At 45.7% G+C, this 6601-nt stretch overlaps 1 long non-coding RNA gene across 1 annotated transcript; it reads left to right on the top strand.

The window, feature by feature from the left end:
- The first annotated feature begins 90 nt into the window (after positions 1–90).
- Positions 91–5815, top strand: LOC104858093. The gene is made up of 3 exons (XR_779039.3): positions 91–165; positions 4257–4932; positions 5402–5815. It is a non-coding gene; the product is annotated as an uncharacterized LOC104858093 (long non-coding RNA).
- The last annotated feature ends 786 nt before the right edge of the window (positions 5816–6601 follow it).

Raw genomic sequence — 6601 nt, 5'->3', positions numbered from 1 at the left:
TGGGAGCCCCGGGGTCCGGCCCCCCGAGCACAGCCCCGGGGAAGGCCGATTCCGCTCCTGCGGACCCGACTGAGGACCGTGCGGCGGCGCCCGTCACCTCGGGTGTCCTGCGCTTCCCCTACGCCGCAGAGCCGCGTCCCTCAGATACTGGGAAGCCGTGTCGGAGTAGGTCCCTCGCTCTTCCTTTCTCATTTTTAGTTGTAAGCGTTTAAAAAGAGACACAAAAACCTCTTCACAGGAGCCTACAACGTAAGGTAAAAGTGCCTGAGTCATAAACTGGTGATCTCACCAGAGAGCTCCTGATCACCGTTACCCCCCTAACGGATGTTTCTCACAGATACGCACACCGCTTTAATTATATCCCTGGTGTATTCACTTAAAATGTCCATCACGGGCAATTTTTTAGTGGGTGTATTTTTTGAAAAGTAGTTTTGGGGGTCATTGTCATACATGCATCTGGGGAAAACTCAGATTAAAGGGCGAGCCCCTCCGCACCCCCTAGCCAATGACTCGGTTTTTAGGTGGGTCTCTCGCAGAAAAGGCTCATACACAGAACAGGGCAATAAGCGTTTCTGTCCGCCACATCTCTGTCTTTACAAAGTGCCTTTGACCCGTTGTGTTTTCTAGATAGAGTCTCTTGGAGAGCACGTGACAGACATTTTGTTTGTTTGTTTGTTTAGGTTTTCTGAGGCAAGGTCTTACTATGTAGCCCAGGCTGGTCTCAAACTCTCAGTGATCCTCCTGCCTCAGCCTCCCAAGTGCTGGGATTAAAGGCGTGGACCAACGCGCCCAGTTGAACGTGACACTTTAAGTAGTGGTATGTGTAGTATTTCCTGGGATGCTGCTTCTTGATGTATCTCACTTATCATTTTTTGCCAGACTTTCAGGTAGCCTTTGACTTTTGCTGCTATGAGCAGCAGTGTAACAAAATACTCTCTGCGTTACTCTGCTCAGACTTTCTGTCCACTTCTGAGGGAAGCTCCTGTTACTTCACACTGGCCCTCAAATTGCCCGAAGCCAAAGAATTGATCAAAGTAACTTTAAAAAAACAAAACAAAAACAAGAGTTTAAAGCCTTGTTATTACCCTCTTAATAACTGTAGTTTTTGTTTGTTTGTTTTGCTTGTGTGTTAGCGTGTTTGTTTTTTGGCAGTGCTAGGAATCAAACTCAGGCAAGCGCTTTACCACTGGGCCACACCCCTAACTTACCCCGCCCCCTTCTTGTAGTTCTTAATCTCCCCTCCAGTTGGAGCTGGAGCCGCATGTGGGGGAGGGGAGGGGAGGCCCTTGTCCCCCAGGGGTCAGCCATGTCCACACCGTTCCCCAGCATCTCATCTTCTCACAGAAGCGAAGCATACTTCCTACCCAGTAATCCCTCCTCTTCCACGCCTCCCATCTTGGGCTCAGAAAGATCACTCTGCTCAGCCTAATGGAGGTGCTCCCTCCTACTCCTGTGTGCCCACGAGGGAGCCACTGCTATTTAGAACAAAGTACGTGCTTGGAAAGCGGTGGGCGGAATTTTGTGTGCACCGGGCCCTAGGGCTCTCCATCCGCTGGGAGGAGTCTCATTTCATTCTGCCCTCAGAAACTCAGAGAAATCATGGAGACTTGGTCTTCTGCTAGCTCCCGAGGTCTTTTTGTGCTTTGTCTTGCAGTGTGTGCAGCAGATTTCTGGTATGCCTGGGAGAAGGAAATCTGAGTTAAAGAGGACTTCTCCATGTGCATAGTAGCAGGCGAGCTAATTGGCAAATTTAATTTAGGGAGAGAAGCAATGAGGCCAAAGAGACACCGGAATGGGGCCTGTCCACGTTCAGAGCAGGAAAGCGCAAAGCAGCTACCATCTCCAAATTCAAAATTATATAAAACTGCAAAATGAGTCTTCTGTTGTATCTGTCATTGAAATCTGCAGTCCTGTTTGCATTTATCTTGAGTACCCAGGAAGCTGTCCTATTAGTTCAGAAAAAGGAGGCATGGCCTAAGAAAACATACCACTAATAAGAAAAATGCCAGAAACCCTAGTGGCTCAAGTGGGAAGTCCAGGCATCAGAGAAATGAGCAAAAGAGACAAGCGAACGAAATAGTTAGAACTCCTTTTCCCCTGTTACGAGTCCTAGTGATATAGGACCGTGGTTTCTGGGGAACCATGCTGTCTATCAGGGAAATGGCCCAAATGTGTGACTTCAGGGGCTGCTCCCAGGCCAGTGAGAGCCATAGGACAGCATGGGGGACCTGGGAGACAGATGTCCCTTCCTCCATTTTGGATTCAGGAGCCATTTTAGATTCCTCCATTTTGGAATCTGGTGGCAGGGGCAGTTACCCTTCTCTCTGCAGAGTCCAGCCTTTTGGGATCAAATTTGTACACCCCGAGAGGCTCTCCTTCCCTGCCATAACTGTATTGTTCTTGAATGGACTTGGGTAGGACAGAAGGAAAAGGCATCTTTAATCAAAGGATAGGCTAATACCAAGTTCACGCCATCAGATAATGGAGGCCATTTTCTGAGGCTGGGCACGTGAGCTGAGGCTAATTGCAAGAGTTGGGCAGGTTGCTTCATTTCCCTACTGTAAGAAGAGGATAATAACAGGTAACATTTATAGAGTACTTACACAGAGTAAGTACTTTATTCATGGATGCATTTCATCCTCTGAGTCTAATGAGGAAGCATAATTATATTGTCTTTATTTTATAGATGAATGTGGTTCAGTCAGATCATTCAGCTAGAAAGTGGTAAAGACAAAATGTAATTCTAGGGCCGGGGATTTAGCTCAGTGGTGCCACTGCCTGCCTCACAAGTGCAAGGTCCCAAGTTCGATCCCTGGTACTATTAAAAAGGAAATGGAATTCTAGACCAGGGGTTGGCAGTTACAAGGTGAGGTTCAATCTGGATCTGTCAGTTTTTGTAACTAAAGTTTTATTGGAAACTAGCCTTGGTCATTTGTTTATGTACTCCCAGGATCCCTTTGAGCTACCATAGCAGAGACACTATAATGGTCTGCAAAGCCCAAAATATTTACTATTTCTTTACAGAAAAGTTTACAGGTTTGTATTGTAGATGGCCCAAAAATGTACTCTTTGCCCCATATGTCTTTCTGCCCCGCACCAAAGTGCCGCATTAAAAAAATACGATGGCAGCTGGGCGTGGTGTGCACGCCTGTAATCACAGCACTTGGGAGGCTGAGGCAGGAGAATCACTGTGAGTTCAAGGCCAGCTCTGCTACATAGTGAGTTCACTGTCAGGCTGAACTACATAGCAAGACCCTGTCTCAAAAAAAAAAAAAAAAAAAAAGGTGATGTCAACCAGGAAAAACAAAGCTGAAATGTCAGAAATAATAACAGTTATTGAAGAAAACATTAGAACACCTGAATCTACTCAGGAGTCCGAATGTTAAAAAAAGTCTCCCCCCAAATTGAACGTGCTTACATCTTAAATTTAAAACTAAGTGAATCTTGTTGCCTTACCAGTTTTGACAAAACTGCATAGAAATGCTGATGAAATCCAAAGTATTTGCTAGGAAATTTTCCAAAATACTAAAGACATGGAACTTAGCTTTTCAGGAGTCATAAAAATAATTTTTTCATATATGTTATTTTTATTTTTATTTTTTTGATTTTTTTTTAGATAGGGTCTCACTATGTAGTAAGACTGACCTGGAATTCACTGTGTAGCCCAGGCTGATCTTGAACTCAGCAATCCTCCTGCCTCAGCCTCCCGAGTGCTGGGATTACAGGCATGTACCACCATGCCTGGCTTCATGTACTTATTTTTAAGCCTGTGGGTTGTCTCAGTTGTCCAAGCATGAAGCCCAACTACCGCATTTAAGTCTGATGTTTTGGAAACTGAACACTGGAGAGTTTGGAAATTGATCCCTGTTGCCATGGAAACTAAAAATCTTCCAGGCTGCACTATGGTTTAGTTTTTTATTTTTATTTTTAATTCTTTTCTTAAAATGTAGTATGAGGGATTGAATCTGGGCCCTTTGTGCTGAACTACATTTTTTTAAAGTTTTTTTTTTTATTATTTTTATTTTAAGACTGGGTCTCTAAGTCACTAAATTGCCCAGGCTGGGCTTGAACTTTTGATCCTGCTTCCTCAGCCTCCCAGGGTGCTGGCATTAGTAGGTGTGCACAGCTGTGCCTGGCAGCATGGCCTAGCTTTTCATGGATCTCCAGGATTGATGACTGTAGCTGTATAAACAATCCAGGTTTAAAGAAAAACTGTTAGTGAACAAAATAATAACATCTGCATCCTGCCATTCCAGGTCCTGGGAGAGTTCTGAATCCTCCATGAGAAGGGCTCCTACTCACTCTTCAAGGCCAAAGCACAAAGCCAGGTACACGAAGTCTCTCAGCAAGTACGGAGCGGCGTGAGGCCCAATCCCAAACCGCAGAGTCACACGGCCTTCTGAGAGGAGGCCCAGGCCCTGTGGTCATCCTTATGATCATCAGGCCTTGTCTCCCTTGGTGCCTGCACATGTGGCACAGCGAGGGCTTCCTCTAATTCAGCAGTGAACAAGAGAGCTAATACGGTGGACTCCTGAGTTACAACTGGCCCAACCTAGGAACAACTTGGGTTACGACCAGAATGCTAGCTTTTAATTTGCAGCCAACATCTTGAGTTACGACTAAATGCCAGCCGCATGTGCTTTCAGATGGCCTCAGATGCAGATTTAACCCTTAAAGACAGCGTCCTCTCCTGTGTGGGGTTCGCTAAGAAATCCCGGGCCGGGTGTCTCTGAGGGCGCTGAGAGCTGCCCGTGTCCAGGAGGGAGACTGTGAAGGCTGCGGAGAGGAGCTGAGCCTGCAGCTGAGTTACAACCAGCGCATGGGAACAACTGCGTTGGAAAGTCAAGGGTCCACTGTAACTTAGTCGCAAATCCGATGATGTGAGAGAGGCAATGACCCTGGCCATGGCTGTCCAGGTAGTGGCAGCCACAGGTGAGATCCGGACTCCAGAAGTACAGCGGGAGAGGAGCAGCAAAGGCACTTTCCTCGGGCTGGGAGAGGCTTGGGGATGTGGAGAAATGAGGTTCATCCTTGGGGGCTTTAGCAGACTGCAGCGAGTTAGTCAACTCTTGTCGGAGACAGAAGGTTTCAGAGGCCAGAGTTAGCTTGGAGTTTGGCCTTGGGTCTGAGACACGTGGCCGCACATCCACAACGTGCTGGCTGTGTCCCTGTTGTCACACGGGGAGCAAGACGCTCCTCATTCGTCTGTGACTGAAGCTAACGAGTCACGAGTCCTAAGCGTGTATCTCAGTTAATCAACAACCCAGTGAAATATTGTAGAGCAATAGTTTTCAAACAGGAGCAGGCTTTCCTAATCACTTATCCTTAAAACTACCTGGGAATGCCACATTTACAATACCTGCATGCCTACATTTACAATAACCCCTTTTCTGTATTACAGGTGTGTGTGCGCGTGCACACACGTGTGTGTATGTGCGTTGTACCCCAGCACCTCTGCGTCTTTCCACGGAGCATTACGGGGAGTAGGTAACATAAAAACAGCCAAGGTACCAAACTGAGGGAGTCATCTGGAAAATCCTTCAGTAATAAATCAAAAGTGTCTAAATCCTGCATTACTCGATCTCACATGTATTTGTTTTTAGGGACCGTTCGGAACAACTGAAGAGGTATAATGATGTTGAGTCTCACCAATGTAGCCGTCATGTTTTTTGGAAGCGTCAAAGACTGCGTAATATGTCCTGAATATTCCCCAGAATTAAAGTGTTATGTGATGTTCTTCCCGATTTAGCGTGTGCTATTCATCAATTAAAATGTATTTCATGAAATCATGTAAGGAAATATGAACTCCAAGGAAGTCCCTCCCCTCCTTCCCTTCCTGTTTGTTTCCCTTCCTCCCTACCTCTCTCCTTTCGGTCCTCCTTCCTTTCCTTTGGCCGAAGCTCGAACCCGGAGACTTATGCACGACAGGCAAGTGCTCTACCACTGGGCGACAGCCCCAGCCCTAGCATCTTATTATGATTTTCCCTCGAAAATGTTTACTGTTTCCTATTTCTTATTAAGGAAAAAAATGAATTTATCTGAAGTATAGTAAAAACTTAAGATGTCAACTTAAAAAAGAGCCCATGACATTATAGTCTTTCTGCAAGTGATGTCAGCAAAAGAGAACGGGATAAGAATAAGAAGGAGGGAGAGGAGCGGGAGAGAGAAGAGGAAGGAGGGAAGGGAGGAGGAAGAAGAGAAGAGGAAAGCGAATAGTTCGCTGATCTTGGTTGCTTTCTACTTAGTAACAATCACTGTTTAGTTATGTCTTTGCTGATGAAAACTTACCTACACACAAATACACAGAGGATATAATTTTATTTATTTGTTTTACTGCCAGGCACTCAGGGAAAGCTGGGAATGGTAGTAGCAGGGGATGCAGTATGATTAGTTAGTGTGATTCATTCACAACAGAGTCCACAAGATGAGATAATTTTTGAGAGCTTTAAAAACTGTCCATGCCAGGGCCTCACCTCGGCTATTATGATTCCATTAGTCTGAGCCAGTTAAGATGATTCTATGTCTGTCACTAAGTCGTTGGCATGTGATGTAATTCTGACCAATAAGAGGTCGGATAACTTGGCTGGGACTATATTTCTGG

This window comes from Fukomys damarensis, unplaced genomic scaffold (assembly GCF_012274545.1).
Source record: "Fukomys damarensis isolate Sample0158 unplaced genomic scaffold, DMR_v1.0_HiC HiC_scaffold_22, whole genome shotgun sequence".
Classification (NCBI taxonomy): Eukaryota; Metazoa; Chordata; class Mammalia; order Rodentia; family Bathyergidae; genus Fukomys; species Fukomys damarensis.
This window is presented reverse-complemented; position numbering and strand designations above follow the sequence as displayed.